A 17,209-nucleotide genomic window follows, 5' to 3' on the forward strand; every position below is an offset into this window, starting at 1 on the left:
GGGAACAGACCCCGGGTTGTATGCGGGGTACATAGACCCCAGCCCCAGAGTGGGGCAGTATTGAGAAGCCCGAGGCGGGCACGGCAAGCCCCAAAGAGGGGGAGTGCCATATTGGTTTATTGAGAAGCCCGAGGTGGGCACAGCGAGCCCCGAAGAGGGGGAGCACCATTGTAGAGAGAGCCCGGGAAGCGGGCGTGCAGACACACCAACGTCTATTACATCAGCAAGGCTTGGGGTGTGGTATTAGGGGCTGGTAGGAGCCACGCATAGCCCATAAGGCTAGGGTGCCTGAGGAGCACCCATTATACTGGGAGACCCCCAGGGGGTCCGAGAACCGCGGGGACAGAGGTCCCGAGTAGCCGTGCCCAGGGAGTCATAGGCAGCCTCCCAACTATATATATATACACTCCAACAAGACATGGCGGGTGAGAATTAGAGGGTGCCTTGGGCTGGCCTGACACGGAGCGAGGGACCTTAAGGAGCACACGGCCCTCCGCGAGGACCCCGCCGTGACACTGTGAAATAGAGCCTATAACACTTCAAGATGGAGAGGGTCAATGACAAGAGAGAGAAGAGGAATCAGAGGCAGATAAGACAGTGCAAACTCAACTGAGGTCTGTTTGTCACATACTGGACTCCTCAGCCACTCAAGAAGCTGTGGTGGCACCCAGTAAGCCAACAAAGGTGTTACCTCCAAGATATCCTGAGACTGATGGCTACCAATCAATTGTAAAGGAGACCAAACGTTTTAATTTGGATAAAAACTGCTTCAACTACTATTTGGTAATGAAGTATGATGTACTGCTTCATATTTGGAATGAGGAAAATAAAATATTTAACATCTAACAGAGCCTAATATTGACAAAAAGGAATGGGAAGTGAGGAGAAGCAGTGCTAATGATTCCCACTCTCTTTTGGGGTTTTTCACTGTTCACCAATTACTATTTCATCTGAGGTGACCAATTTTTCAATATGCAGTATGAGAAGAGATGGAGGGAGTATATGTGAGGGTTGGGGAGCTGGAAAAACAGTATAGAGCACCACCTAAGTAATAATATAACTGAAAGTCAAACCATTGCTGATGTGTTTTCAATGAATCTATGGCAAGTATTGTAACATTGGTGCATCACTTCTTTAACATACTTCTAAAGTGAGCTATCACTAAAGTAAAATGACTATAAAGGACCTCATCTACATGCAGTAGACTAATTAGCTGTGGAGTAAGGTGTCACTGTCTACACATGCAACACTATTAGGCCACAATAAATAAATTAATTAATGCCACCATAAGATAGTGTTGTTAGGGATAGTACTATCTTATGATGAGGAAATTAACTGCTCTTAAATGCACCTGTAGATGCTAACTGTGGTTATAAATTACACCCAGTTAGCCCAGCCAGCAGGGGATCAGACTCCTGCCTGCTGCCTAGCAACACAGCTCCAGACATTCACCACCCTCATGCCTCAACCAGCCTCTCTACCACCCAATGCCACCACCTGGAGCCCAGGGCTGACACTCCCATGCCCCCAGCCCTGGCATAAACTTTTCTTCCACAGCTCAAATTTCCTGCACCTGAATTAATCCATTCCTTGTAAGTATCGTTCTAGTACAATCCCATCAAAATACAATCAAACCTTGATAATGTCATGTGTCATGGGACATGGCAAGAAGCCTGTGAAATTAAGTGGTGTTTCACACCAGGCGATGCTTACTTATGGTCCAATAGCTTCACCACAGCTCACTACTTGGAAGGACTAGAATTTGTACCAGATTCCTCATGCAATTTTGTGAACTTATGTAACCTCCCAATGTACCATTAGTATCTAAATAGTTAAGTAAAAACTATTAAAATATGCAAATTAAGGGGAGGGGAAGCCATATCTCAACAGAAAAAGTGTCTCTAGCTTCACTCACCACCCAGTGTCACTGCATGTGAGTTTCATCTTGAAAGTTACACTACATGGCAAACCTCATGTGTCCAATACAATTTAACTACAATGTAAATTATGCACATGACATTATAGCTCTTGGCAATCTGCAGTCAGACTCTGGTTGTACTTTAAATTCCCAGGTGCTGATTGTGTGCCTAACAAAACTATCTTGCAATTATAATATTTTATTTGATATCTTTACACATATTTCATCAAAAGGCTAGTTAATTTGTGAATAATTGTTTGATAACCAATTTAATTTTGCAACATCATTTAGTTATTGTAACATACAAAGCAGTAAATTTACCTATGATGTATGAAAGTCATGTTGATGATAAAAGCCTTGATAATACATGAGGAATGTTCTGGGGTTTACTGTAAAAAAAAAAAAAAAAAAAAAAAAAAAAAAAGACATCAGTGAAGTTTTTCTTTTTTGGCTTGTTTTTGTTTGTTTTTAAATGAAAATTGTTCCATTAGGCAGATGTATTTATATGAACTAAAGCAAGAACAAGGTTCTTAATCCTGATGAACTGATTTCTAGTAGGAGGGGCTATGCTTAAAATAATGTTTATATTTGTCAAGGTGCTGCCAAAGGAAATTCAAGGATTTCTTCTCAACCCATTTCTGTGTCAGGCTTGCAAAATTGCCTTTTTGATCACTTTCCAATATAGACCCTAGTCTTGCAATCTGATCAGTGTACCTAGGTTCCTGTACTTCTGCAGCCCATGGAAAGTTTTCTCTTGGGCCCATGGATCTGCCCATGCACAACAACTGTGGGGATCAGAGTCCAAGATTATAAGGTATGAGGTTTGAGCTCTTTGGGGTTTTTTCCTTGATAAACTTTTTAAAAGATGTTAAATCACCCTATGTTTCAACCAAGAAAATGCTAGTAATTTATTTTAAAAATTCTACATTTTATATGTAAATTGCCTTTATATGGGTAGTTTGCATGCAAAGGCTACCATTAGACGCTGGTAAACCAGAAACTTTGGATGCAGAGCCAAACTAAACTTGGCACTGCAAGCCAAAACAAAAACTGAGCCACTAGAGCTGACTGTACATATATGAAAAGGAAAATAAAGTTGTAGGCATATATAAGATTCCTGTGGCCGTGTGCTTTCTAGCCTGGCTGTTCTTAGTGTCTGCATATATTCCTTTTACGTACCTTACCAAAGGTCTCTCAGCCAGGGATATCAAAATTTATCTTGGAAAATGTGAAGGAGCAAGCTGCCATATTCAATATAGGGTCTACTCTGTGGTGTGTTGTGGTATTAAAATTGTATTGGCATTTGTTGATGCAAATCCCTGTGAGTGAGTTATACGGGTCAACTCAAATAAGGACCAGTGTCACTTCAGACAAAAACATCCAGGTGTATATACCACCCACTGTATATACAACACACGTGGAATTAGATGACCTTCTGCAAAATTTATTAGTTGCTAAAGCTTTTGCTGATTCTATTCATGGTATTCCTCTGGGTGAAAAGCTATATATTTTCAGGCCAAGAGACCAAATATAAAGGCCTCGTAGGAAAAGAGAAGCAGCAATATATAGTATTAGAGGCTTGTAAAATTACTTAAACCAGCTGTTTCTTAAATAATAATGTTATTATTTTATAGTCTGATATTTCATGCAATACCAGAGATGAAAAGGATTTGTCTAATCCTACTGATGCTGTAAAAATTGTTACAAATGTTAGTAGTCTCAAATATGTTATGCTCAAGTGATTGTCTGGCTTTTGGCTTGATGGGCTGATCTTAAATATGAATGGCTTGGGCTTTTGGCCAGCATAATTCTATAGTAAATTTCCATTTTAAGAGTGGGAGAAACCAAGGGCGGCTTTTTTCTCTCTTGGCCAAGTTATTGAGTGAAGATGATTTGGTGAGCTGAGTATGCGTGAGGTGGTAAAAGTGCACAATAAATGCTTTGTTATCATATTGTTCTGTAATGTGCTGTAAGAGCATCAACATTGTATTATGAAAGCTGTGATACTGTGTATATGCATAACCAAAATTAAGGGTGCTGACTAAGGGGGAGGGGCGCACACACACACTTTACTACAAGCAGCATCACGTTAGGTGGACCCGGGTCCGCAGTGTCTGTATAGATCAGGAGCTTCAGTGGAGCTTTTTGGTGCTTTTATGTAATAGCGGATTCAATCAACTATTAGATAAAAACACCAAAAAAGCCCTGCCCAAGTGTGTTATTCTCAAAAGACCAAGGAGATAAGCTTATAAATGATAATGTTTGTTTATTCAGAGAGCCTCTTAGCCTACAAATCTACTGTTTCCTCCTGCAATCCTCCAGCCAATGTAACAACTTATAAATAACATTCTTAAAGGTATCAACACATCTTCCCCTTTTCCATGCAGCATATCCCCATGTAATACTACCATTGGAAATTTAGCCCCACCCATTGTTAGAGCACATTTTAACAGATCTCTGTCAGTCTTTGTGTTGGCTTTTTAGCTTTTCTCAGTTTCTCTCCATTCTCAATCCTTATTCATTCAGTTCTTGTTTAGTTTCCTTGTTCAGATGTCTCTTCTGACTTCTGTGTCATTTTCAATTTCCCCCGCCATTTCTTGTTGCTTTGTGGTTAGCTCTGTTTCCTTGGGTGAATTTTGTGATGCCGCTTCTTATCTCCCCTTTACGAGCTTCAAGTGCCATCTGTTCCTTCTTAATATCTGTCCTTCCAGTGTGACTACTTGATAGGATCTGGGAGCTACTTGATGGGAAACTAGTGATTTTGTTTCTACATTCATCCATCTGAAATAAGTACCAACTCTTTGCTGTGCAGTTGTGGTAAATCCCTGGAACCCCTGTCATAGTACAATTTTTGTTTGAGTTTGTCAGTTTTTTTAAATGTTTTTGCATTTTGCTTTTGATTCTGATGAACATCATCACCAAGATTTGGCAGCCTGGTTTTGAGTTTCCTGTTAAACAGAGTTTCTTCTGGGGACAATCCATGTTTCATGGACGTTGCCCTGTAATTGAAGAATGACAGGTAAACATTGGTTTGTGAATCTGTAGCTTTTTTCAACAATTTCTTCACTATTTGTACTCCATTTTACATCAGACCATTGGATTGTCAGCATTTAGGGCTTGAAATGTTGTGACAGAATCCATATTTGTTTGCAAACTCTTTAAACTCCAGACAGTTGAATTGAGGTCCATTGTCTGCTCTCACAATTTGTGGAATCCCATGTCTAGCAAAAACTGATTTGATGTGAGTTATGACATGGTGTTGCCATTGTGCTTTTGAGCAATGCAATTTCAGGATTCTGAGAATAATAATTCAGCATTCATACATTTATTTTTTTCCTGCATGTATAAATAAGTCAATGCCTATTTGATACTTCAGAGCTACAGGCTCCTCCATGACCATCATGGTTCTTTGTCCTGATCTGTACTTTAGGTATGTTGTACAAGCCTTTACACCATCTTCTATGTCATTATTTATGTTGGGCTGATATAGAGCACCCCTTAGTCTCCTCTTGCATTTTTCAGTGCCTAGATGCCCCTCATGTATTCTGTTTAACATGTTTTTCTTTAGCACTGCTGGAACAAGAAATCATGAGCCTTTGAACAAAATGCCACCCAGTACTGACAGCTCTTCCTTGAACTTGAGAGTAGGGGCTAGGTATATATTTTCCAGGCCAATCAGAATAAATAGCTGTTATCACTTTTTGCAGTGTGGTGTCCTCAGCAGTAGCTTCTGCAATTAGTGCCCACATTTTATCTGAGAGAGGAATGACTGTTTTAGTGAAATTAACGTACTGTGTCTGAGTCTGGAAGTCTGTCATTTTTCATTGTGTCATATGCTCTGGACAGCATATCTGCAATACGTAGATCTTTTCCTGGTGTGTCCTGTTTATCTAGATCATTCATTTGCAGTCGAAAGAAAAGTCTGTGTAATCTGGGAAGCATGTCTGATAACCCTTTCTTTGCTATAGTTACCAAAGTTTTATGATCAGTTTCAGTGATCACAGGCTTCCCACAGATGAATATATAGGATTTCTTACAGCCCTATAGCAGAGCTAAACTTTCTTTCTCAATTTGTGCATACAGACACTCTGACATAGAGAGTGCCCTTGATGCATATGCTACTGGTATCCAGCTAGCCCCATGTTTTTAAAGAAAAGCTTCTCCAGTGCTGCCTTTAGAAGCATCTGTTGACAATTTAATGGGCCTTTTAGGGTCATAGTATTTTAGTACTGGAGCTTTCGTTATTTTTTCAGTCAAGTTTTTAAATTCAGCTTCGTCTTCATGTTCCCATGTCCACTGAGCATTCTTTTGGAGGAGTGAATCCTACAGCATTCTTTTTTAGGAGTGACCACCCTCAAGAGGTGTTTGGTCTGCTCTGCTAAGTTAGTAGATATTTCTCTACAAAATTGATCATTCCCAGTAATCTTTGCACTCCCTCCTTATCCAAAGGGGATGGCTGTAACCCTTTCAGAATCAATTTGCACCCCTTTCTCAGAGAGCTTTTCTCCTGGATATATTATTTCTTTGACCCTGAATTTGCATTGTTGTTTGTTAGGTTTCAAACCTGCTCTGCAAGCTCTTTCTAGTGACTTTCTTAGCCTCAAGTCATGTTCTTCCATAGTATTTCCCCAAACCAATACATCATCAATATAAACCATAGTTCCATCATGGCCTTCAAAAATGTATTGACTCTTTCTGTGAAGAGAAAAATGTATTGCCTCTTTCTATTTCAGATGCAGAACACAGTCCAACAGGAAACCGATGAAAGCAATAGCTTCCAAAGGGCATGTTGAAAGTACATAATCTAGTGCTATTCTTTTCTAAGGGAACTTAACAAAACCCAGAAGAAGTATCCAAAGTGGAGAAATATTTAGCTTCTACCACATTGGCAAAAACTTCTTCCCTGGTGGGAATGGGAAAATGCTCTTTTTTTTTTTCTGTTATGACTAGTAAATGAACCCAAGCAGTTGGTTGCTCTACTTCTTCTATTATGTCCATGTTGACTACTCCTATCTATCTATTTCCTTTTTCAGTTTCTCCCTTAGTACAAGGGGAACATTCTTCAGAGCATGTATGGTAGGAGTATTTGGTTCTCTTAATTCTATCTTGTACTTAGTTGACAGTTTCCCTATGCTTTGAAACGCATCATACAACTCTTCTTCTATGTTCTTGTTTTCTAGTCCCCCAATGACATCCATACTCTTAATCAAACGTTGAGTTTTATATGTTCACAGCCCACTAATTGGCACTGGCTTTCCTGTGACTGTTACAAACTGAACTTTTACTATACTACCCTTGTGTCTAACATGCAGTGCACAAACACCCTTGGTTGCAATCATGTTCCCATTATATGGTCTAAGATTCACTTATTCTCATAGTACACAGGTTTAGTTTTCATTTTTTAAAATACTGAATTCAGGTATTACATTGACCTGTGCCCCTGTATCTAATTTAGTGCATTGGTGTCCAGGCTGATTGTCCAATCCTCAGAAGAATTAACTTCCTCTTGCATTGTTCCAATGAGGAATTCTTCCTCTTTCTTGTTGCATAGAGCATGAACCTGATGTTTCTTGTATTGCATCCTGCTCCTCACTGCAACGTCTTGCAAAGTGATTAAATCTTTTGCATTTGTTACAGTGCTTACCAAATGCAGGGCATTGCATGGGTTTGTGGTAAACCCCAAGGCATCTGCAGCTGACCATTGTTTCATCAAGCAATTCTCTTTGGTGTCCACTTGCCTGCTTCATAGTGAGGTCCTCCTTTCTATGTTGTGTGTTGCCTTAGGTTTTTGCCACTTGTGATCCTGTCTAGTTCCACTTGTTCTGCTTTTTCCTCCAGCTTCTGCAGCCTAGCATTTGTTATCTCAAGCACTTGATGCATTCTAACTGCTTTTTCCAATATAAGCTTAGGATCTTCTAACAGTCTTTTCCTGAGGCGTGTATACCTAATACTATTTGGTCTCTGATCATAGACTCTTAGGTCTCCAAAGCTGTATGTCTGGCTCAGCAGTCTGAGGTCTTTAACAAACTCTTCTATTGTCTCTCATTTTTCTACTGTCTTATGTGGACATTATACCATTCAAAGGTTTCATTTTGTTTGGGTATACAATATTCATCAACCTTTTTATTACTATGCCATAGCTTTTCTGTTCTGCTTCTGACAGTTGTAGGCTATTACAGGTACTCCTCACTTAACGACCTACCTGTTTAAAGACCGCGCGGACTTACGACCAGCTCTCCGTAGAGTGGTAGAGCTGGTCGGCAGTGCAGCGTCTTGGCAGCGTGGCGTCAAGCTGAGGGGGATGTGGAGCTGAGCCCGGCACCCTCCAGCCGGCTCCGCGAACCCACGAGGGGGGAGAAGCATCCACCCGGAGGGCACCGGCCAGGACTCACCGCCATGGCCAGCGTCTTCCCGTCCCCAGCTGTTTCCCTGGGGGCCAACTGCGGTCGGTAAGGGGCGGCTCCTCGCTTATCGACCAATTTGCTTAACAACCGAGTCGTAGGAACGGAACTCGGTCGTTAAGTGAGGAGTGCCTGTATAAAGAGACAGAGCTTCTGGGCCTACTATATGTAAAAATAAATAAATAAATAAATAAAAATAAATTAAAAAAAAAATTGCTACCTCAAATAGATCTTACTTCTCTGTAGCTCCACTGGCCATCATATAGATGGTGAAGCTCTGCTTAAATTTCTTCCAGTTTTCTGCTGCCATACTAGAATGCTTTAACTCCTCTGGAATACTGAGATGCTCCATTTTTATGTCTTTCTTTGCACCCCACTCCTGGTACCATGTGTTATTCTCAAAAGACCAAGGAATTTAAACCTGTAAAATTATAAGGCTTGTTTATTCAGAGAGCCCTTAGCCTCTCTGATCTGCTGTTCCCTCCTGCAATCCCCAGGCCAATGTAACAACTTATACATACCACTCTTAAAGGTATCCACACACCAAGTGCCCAACCTATACAGATGTTGGGAAAGCTGGGTCCAACTACGTGATCCCTCTTCTGGGAATGCACTGGGTTCAGCACTAAATTTAAAATAAAGCACCATTTCTTTTTCTTTTCTTTTTTTCATTTCTGCAAACAACCTTATAAATGATTAAGAATAATAATGGAACATATCTCCAGCTAGCACATATCTGTGAGCTATACTGGCTTCAGTGAAGATGTGCAGACTTGCATGAATTGAGGGTTTAGGCTAGTTTGTGTCAAGTCTGAACTGGTAGAAATTAAAATAAACTAAACCCAGATTTAGTAACAGTTAAGCTTAAGTTCAGAACTCACTCAATCACCTACGTTCTCCTAAGAATGAAAATAACTATCTAGGAAAAAATTGCTCAGCATTCCTTAATGCTTTCACCTGCATATCCAAAACTGCCATAATGCATTCATCTCTGCTTCCCCATTCCAATAGAATAATACTATGCCATCTTCTTTCAGAGTAAATTTACTTCTTTGTAAAATGAAATTCTAAATGTATACACCTTTTGGATAGGTATCACTGTATAAAACTCCAAAGGCGAAGCAGGTTGTATCCCTATCTTGCTTCCAGTACCCTAGGTATCTCACCACTGTAATGTGTAGTATAGATATACCTTTTAGGTCAGAGAGCCTATGTATGACCTAATTTTACCTGGACAAATAGGGAAATTACTGCCATTTTGAAAGAGGACATTACACGGTTGAAGAAAAAAAGAAATATTTATTTGTGAAGACTGATGGCTAAATAGGATCAAAATTAATTAATCAGATATATATTCTTCTGGACAGTGCACAATATTTCAGTGAGGCTTAATTATACAGAAAGTTTCAATAAACTCCAGACAGTTGAATTGAGGTCCATTGTCTGCTCTCACAATTTGTGGAATCCCATGTCTAGCAAAAACTGATTTGATGTGAGTTATGACATGGTGTTGCCATTGTGCTTTTGAGCAATGCAATTTCAGGATTCTGAGAATAATAATTCAGCATTCATACATTTATTTTTTTCCTGCATGTATAAATAAGTCAATGCCTATTTGATACTTCAGAGCTACAGGCTCCTCCATGACCATCATGGTTCTTTGTCCTGATCTGTACTTTAGGTATGTTGTACAAGCCTTTACACCATCTTCTATGTCATTATTTATGTTGGGCTGATATAGAGCACCCCTTAGTCTCCTCTTGCATTTTTCAGTGCCTAGATGCCCCTCATGTATTCTGTTTAACATGTTTTTCTTTAGCACTGCTGGAACAAGAAATCATGAGCCTTTGAACAAAATGCCACCCAGTACTGACAGCTCTTCCTTGAACTTGAGAGTAGGGGCTAGGTATATATTTTCCAGGCCAATCAGAATAAATAGCTGTTATCACTTTTTGCAGTGTGGTGTCCTCAGCAGTAGCTTCTGCAATTAGTGCCCACATTTTATCTGAGAGAGGAATGACTGTTTTAGTGAAATTAACGTACTGTGTCTGAGTCTGGAAGTCTGTCATTTTTCATTGTGTCATATGCTCTGGACAGCATATCTGCAATACGTAGATCTTTTCCTGGTGTGTCCTGTTTATCTAGATCATTCATTTGCAGTCGAAAGAAAAGTCTGTGTAATCTGGGAAGCATGTCTGATAACCCTTTCTTTGCTATAGTTACCAAAGTTTTATGATCAGTTTCAGTGATCACAGGCTTCCCACAGATGAATATATAGGATTTCTTACAGCCCTATAGCAGAGCTAAACTTTCTTTCTCAATTTGTGCATACAGACACTCTGACATAGAGAGTGCCCTTGATGCATATGCTACTGGTATCCAGCTAGCCCCATGTTTTTAAAGAAAAGCTTCTCCAGTGCTGCCTTTAGAAGCATCTGTTGACAATTTAATGGGCCTTTTAGGGTCATAGTATTTTAGTACTGGAGCTTTCGTTATTTTTTCAGTCAAGTTTTTAAATTCAGCTTCGTCTTCATGTTCCCATGTCCACTGAGCATTCTTTTGGAGGAGTGAATCCTACAGCATTCTTTTTTAGGAGTGACCACCCTCAAGAGGTGTTTGGTCTGCTCTGCTAAGTTAGTAGATATTTCTCTACAAAATTGATCATTCCCAGTAATCTTTGCACTCCCTCCTTATCCAAAGGGGATGGCTGTAACCCTTTCAGAATCAATTTGCACCCCTTTCTCAGAGAGCTTTTCTCCTGGATATATTATTTCTTTGACCCTGAATTTGCATTGTTGTTTGTTAGGTTTCAAACCTGCTCTGCAAGCTCTTTCTAGTGACTTTCTTAGCCTCAAGTCATGTTCTTCCATAGTATTTCCCCAAACCAATACATCATCAATATAAACCATAGTTCCATCATGGCCTTCAAAAATGTATTGACTCTTTCTGTGAAGAGAAAAATGTATTGCCTCTTTCTATTTCAGATGCAGAACACAGTCCAACAGGAAACCGATGAAAGCAATAGCTTCCAAAGGGCATGTTGAAAGTACATAATCTAGTGCTATTCTTTTCTAAGGGAACTTAACAAAACCCAGAAGAAGTATCCAAAGTGGAGAAATATTTAGCTTCTACCACATTGGCAAAAACTTCTTCCCTGGTGGGAATGGGAAAATGCTCTTTTTTTTTTTTTCTGTTATGACTAGTAAATGAACCCAAGCAGTTGGTTGCTCTACTTCTTCTATTATGTCCATGTTGACTACTCCTATCTATCTATTTCCTTTTTCAGTTTCTCCCTTAGTACAAGGGGAACATTCTTCAGAGCATGTATGGTAGGAGTATTTGGTTCTCTTAATTCTATCTTGTACTTAGTTGACAGTTTCCCTATGCTTTGAAACGCATCATACAACTCTTCTTCTATGTTCTTGTTTTCTAGTCCCCCAATGACATCCATACTCTTAATCAAACGTTGAGTTTTATATGTTCACAGCCCACTAATTGGCACTGGCTTTCCTGTGACTGTTACAAACTGAACTTTTACTATACTACCCTTGTGTCTAACATGCAGTGCACAAACACCCTTGGTTGCAATCATGTTCCCATTATATGGTCTAAGATTCACTTATTCTCATAGTACACAGGTTTAGTTTTCATTTTTTAAAATACTGAATTCAGGTATTACATTGACCTGTGCCCCTGTATCTAATTTAGTGCATTGGTGTCCAGGCTGATTGTCCAATCCTCAGAAGAATTAACTTCCTCTTGCATTGTTCCAATGAGGAATTCTTCCTCTTTCTTGTTGCATAGAGCATGAACCTGATGTTTCTTGTATTGCATCCTGCTCCTCACTGCAACGTCTTGCAAAGTGATTAAATCTTTTGCATTTGTTACAGTGCTTACCAAATGCAGGGCATTGCATGGGTTTGTGGTAAACCCCAAGGCATCTGCAGCTGACCATTGTTTCATCAAGCAATTCTCTTTGGTGTCCACTTGCCTGCTTCATAGTGAGGTCCTCCTTTCTATGTTGTGTGTTGCCTTAGGTTTTTGCCACTTGTGATCCTGTCTAGTTCCACTTGTTCTGCTTTTTCCTCCAGCTTCTGCAGCCTAGCATTTGTTATCTCAAGCACTTGATGCATTCTAACTGCTTTTTCCAATATAAGCTTAGGATCTTCTAACAGTCTTTTCCTGAGGCGTGTATACCTAATACTATTTGGTCTCTGATCATAGACTCTTAGGTCTCCAAAGCTGTATGTCTGGCTCAGCAGTCTGAGGTCTTTAACAAACTCTTCTATTGTCTCTCATTTTTCTACTGTCTTATGTGGACATTATACCATTCAAAGGTTTCATTTTGTTTGGGTATACAATATTCATCAACCTTTTTATTACTATGCCATAGCTTTTCTGTTCTGCTTCTGACAGTTGTAGGCTATTACAGGTACTCCTCACTTAACGACCTACCTGTTTAAAGACCGCGCGGACTTACGACCAGCTCTCCGTAGAGTGGTAGAGCTGGTCGGCAGTGCAGCGTCTTGGCAGCGTGGCGTCAAGCTGAGGGGGATGTGGAGCTGAGCCCGGCACCCTCCAGCCGGCTCCGCGAACCCACGAGGGGGGAGAAGCATCCACCCGGAGGGCACCGGCCAAGGCTCACCGCCAGCCATGGCCAGCGCCTTCCCGTCCCCAGCTGTTTCCCTGGGGGCCAACTGCGGTCGGTAAGGGGCGGCTCCTCGCTTATCGACCAATTTGCTTAACAACCGAGTCGTAGGAACGGAACTCGGTCGTTAAGTGAGGAGTGCCTGTATAAAGAGACAGAGCTTCTGGGCCTACTATATGTAAAAATAAATAAATAAATAAATAAAAATAAATTAAAAAAAAAATTGCTACCTCAAATAGATCTTACTTCTCTGTAGCTCCACTGGCCATCATATAGATGGTGAAGCTCTGCTTAAATTTCTTCCAGTTTTCTGCTGCCATACTAGAATGCTTTAACTCCTCTGGAATACTGAGATGCTCCATTTTTATGTCTTTCTTTGCACCCCACTCCTGGTACCATGTGTTATTCTCAAAAGACCAAGGAATTTAAACCTGTAAAATTATAAGGCTTGTTTATTCAGAGAGCCCTTAGCCTCTCTGATCTGCTGTTCCCTCCTGCAATCCCCAGGCCAATGTAACAACTTATACATACCACTCTTAAAGGTATCCACACACCAAGTGCCCAACCTATACAGATGTTGGGAAAGCTGGGTCCAACTACGTGATCCCTCTTCTGGGAATGCACTGGGTTCAGCACTAAATTTAAAATAAAGCACCATTTCTTTTTCTTTTCTTTTTTTCATTTCTGCAAACAACCTTATAAATGATTAAGAATAATAATGGAACATATCTCCAGCTAGCACATATCTGTGAGCTATACTGGCTTCAGTGAAGATGTGCAGACTTGCATGAATTGAGGGTTTAGGCTAGTTTGTGTCAAGTCTGAACTGGTAGAAATTAAAATAAACTAAACCCAGATTTAGTAACAGTTAAGCTTAAGTTCAGAACTCACTCAATCACCTACGTTCTCCTAAGAATGAAAATAACTATCTAGGAAAAAATTGCTCAGCATTCCTTAATGCTTTCACCTGCATATCCAAAACTGCCATAATGCATTCATCTCTGCTTCCCCATTCCAATAGAATAATACTATGCCATCTTCTTTCAGAGTAAATTTACTTCTTTGTAAAATGAAATTCTAAATGTATACACCTTTTGGATAGGTATCACTGTATAAAACTCCAAAGGCGAAGCAGGTTGTATCCCTATCTTGCTTCCAGTACCCTAGGTATCTCACCACTGTAATGTGTAGTATAGATATACCTTTTAGGTCAGAGAGCCTATGTATGACCTAATTTTACCTGGACAAATAGGGAAATTACTGCCATTTTGAAAGAGGACATTACACGGTTGAAGAAAAAAAGAAATATTTATTTGTGAAGACTGATGGCTAAATAGGATCAAAATTAATTAATCAGATATATATTCTTCTGGACAGTGCACAATATTTCAGTGAGGCTTAATTATACAGAAAGTTTCAAATACTTGAAGGATTCTCATATTATATCAGTTGTTGAGCTACGTTGCCTTATTTTTTAAAGGGCCATATATAACTACTTGTAACTCCATAATAAATGTACTTGGGTATACCCAAGAAACTATTTATTTACACAAAGATTAAAAAGGAAAATACTGAAGGGAGACACAGACATAATCTTCATACATAGCACAATGGTTGTACACCTGGCTGTATGTACAAATTTTGCCTTGGTTAGGTAACTATGATAAACATCTCCATAATATACCTGAACTGTATTTACATAGTATATTTGGACATACTGTGCACAGCAGAGATTACACATGATCATTCCTTACAAGTATATTTCACACCAAAAAAAAAACAAACAAAAAAACCCCAAACAAACCTAGAGTAGGGAAATTCATCTCTAAGATAGAGCCTTATTTGGTTCACATGGAACTAATAGGGTTCCATGTAGGGAACCCTATTAGGGACCAGGGTTCCATGTAGGGAACCCTATTAGGGACCAGGGTTCCATGTAGGGAACCCTATTAGGGACCAGGGTTCCATGTAGGGAACCCTATTAGGGACCAGGGTTCCATGTAGGGAACCCTATTAGGGACCAGGGTTCCATGTAGGGAACCCTATTAGGGACCAGGGTTCCATGTAGGGAACCCTATTAGGGACCAGGGTTCCATGTAGGGAACCCTATTAGGGACCAGGGTTCGATGAACATGGGCCGACAATGCGAGGTCATGGTTGGCAGGGCTAACCGGACCTTGTCGTGCATCCACAGGTGCATCTCGAGTAGAGCCAGGGAGGTGATCCTCCCCCTCTATGCGACGCTGGTCAGGCCGCAGCTGGAGTATTGTGTCCAGTTCTGTGCGCCCCATTTCAGGAGGGATGTGGACAACATGGAGAGGGTCCAGAGGAGGGCCACCCGCATGATCCGGGGACAACAGGGCAGACCCTACAGTGAGAGACTGCGGGACTTGAACCTATTCAGCCTCCACAAGAGAAGGCTGAGGGGGGACCTGGTGACCGTCTATAAACTCACTAGGGGGAACCAGAAGGGTTTGGGGGAGACGCTGTTTCCCCTAGCCCCCGCTGGCATAACAAGGAGTAATGGGCACAAGTTGATGGAGAGGAGGTACAGATTGGACATCCGAAAAAACTACTTCACAGTTAGGGCGGCTAGGAGCTGGAACCAACTTCCAAGGGAGGTGGTGCTGGCCCCTACCCTGGGGATCTTTAAGAAGAGGCTGGATACTTACCTGGCTGGACTCATTTGAGTCCCGTTTTTGTTTTTAGGGTGAGTGGGTTTTTTTTTTGGGTTGTTCTCCTGCCCTGGCGGGGGGTCGGGCTAGAAGATCTATTAGGTCCCTTCCGACCCTGAAACTATGAAACTATGAATTGTGATATCTTTGAGGAAGCAGTTCAGGCCCATAAATCTTGCATTTAATTTTAAAAAGCATGGTATTACTAAAGATATGAGAAATAAACACATGTTCACATTTATTATAGGTAAGTAAGCAAACCTCATGTCTTTTCTCCTGCTCTTAAATTAATTGGAGTTTCTAACCTTATTCTAGAGCATATAAATATCTATTGATATTTAATTTGTTACAAGATCAGATTTTTACAGTTATAGATACTATAGCATGTTAACTGAACAAAATACTCTAACCAGTAAGGCTTAACATTTTTGTTTGTTTGAGATCTGCATTTGTTCTATGGCATTGATAAAATGAAAAGGAAGCCATCACTAGTTCATACAGGGTGCCTCTACATGTGTAATTAGGATGGCTGAATAAACTCTGGTGCAATTTGAACTGAAGTTTATTGCTCCCAGGTGTGGCATTTTCACGTGTGCCTGGGACTACCAAACATTAATCCAGGGCAAAGCAGTGCTGGCTGGTGAGAGGTTTGGGGGGTCAGCCTGCCAGCCTGGGGCTACTCCAACACAGGTCAGCATGCCTCAGTCAGCTCCTTTACAGCATAAGGTGCTACAGTGCAGGGCAAGCCAGCAGGCCCCCTCTCATGCCCCAGCCAGCCCCATCAGCATCTATGCATGTTTTGCCGCAGAGTGAATAACTCCAGTGTAAGATGGGGTGTACTTGGTAGTCGTGTTTGTCTGAGACAAACAGACATACAAAAAACTGGAACTCTTGGTTAAAAAAGGATACCTTTTATTAGACTAACTGGAAAATGTCAAGAAAATTGTTCTTTTCTGCAAGCTTTCAGGATCAAAGTCCCTTTGTCAGGCTCTGGGAAAAGTGTAGATGGTACAAGATGGTAAAAAGTTCCCATAGGTGTAAGATAGCACTTGTGTCTGGCAATTCTATAGAAGAGATAATTATTCAATTCTATAGAAGAGATATTTATTTTACTCCAATCTAATAGCACCACACATGTAGATGGTGATGTTTTACTGTGGAGCTAATTGGTCAGAGGACTGCAGTGGGGCTGAACCAACTCCAGGCAGAAGCTGCCTCCACAGTCCAGTAGGTGGGACCTGGTGCAGGAGGGAGTGGTGCAGCAGTAACAGCATGGAGCTGTGTCTCTACAGCTGCTGAGCAGGCAGGGGGTGCCTCACTTTGCCAGCCATGGCAGCATGGCACTTTTGCCGATGGCAGGTCTTGACCACTGAGTAGGGAGACAACTCCTGCCCAGAGCTGGTCCAGCCTGGCTGCACCTCTGCACCTTGCTATGGGTGCATAAATCTGAGGGGGGCATGTGCCCCCTTGCTCCTCTGCCCCATGGCTTGTGTCCCCCCTGACCCCTCATGTATGGCTTGTTTCCCCCCTACCCCCCTCATGTGTTGCCTGTGCCCAACTCCCCCCC

Source organism: Alligator sinensis, unplaced genomic scaffold (genome assembly GCF_000455745.1).
Source record: "Alligator sinensis unplaced genomic scaffold, ASM45574v1 scaffold373_1, whole genome shotgun sequence".
NCBI lineage: Eukaryota > Metazoa > Chordata > Crocodylia > Alligatoridae > Alligator > Alligator sinensis.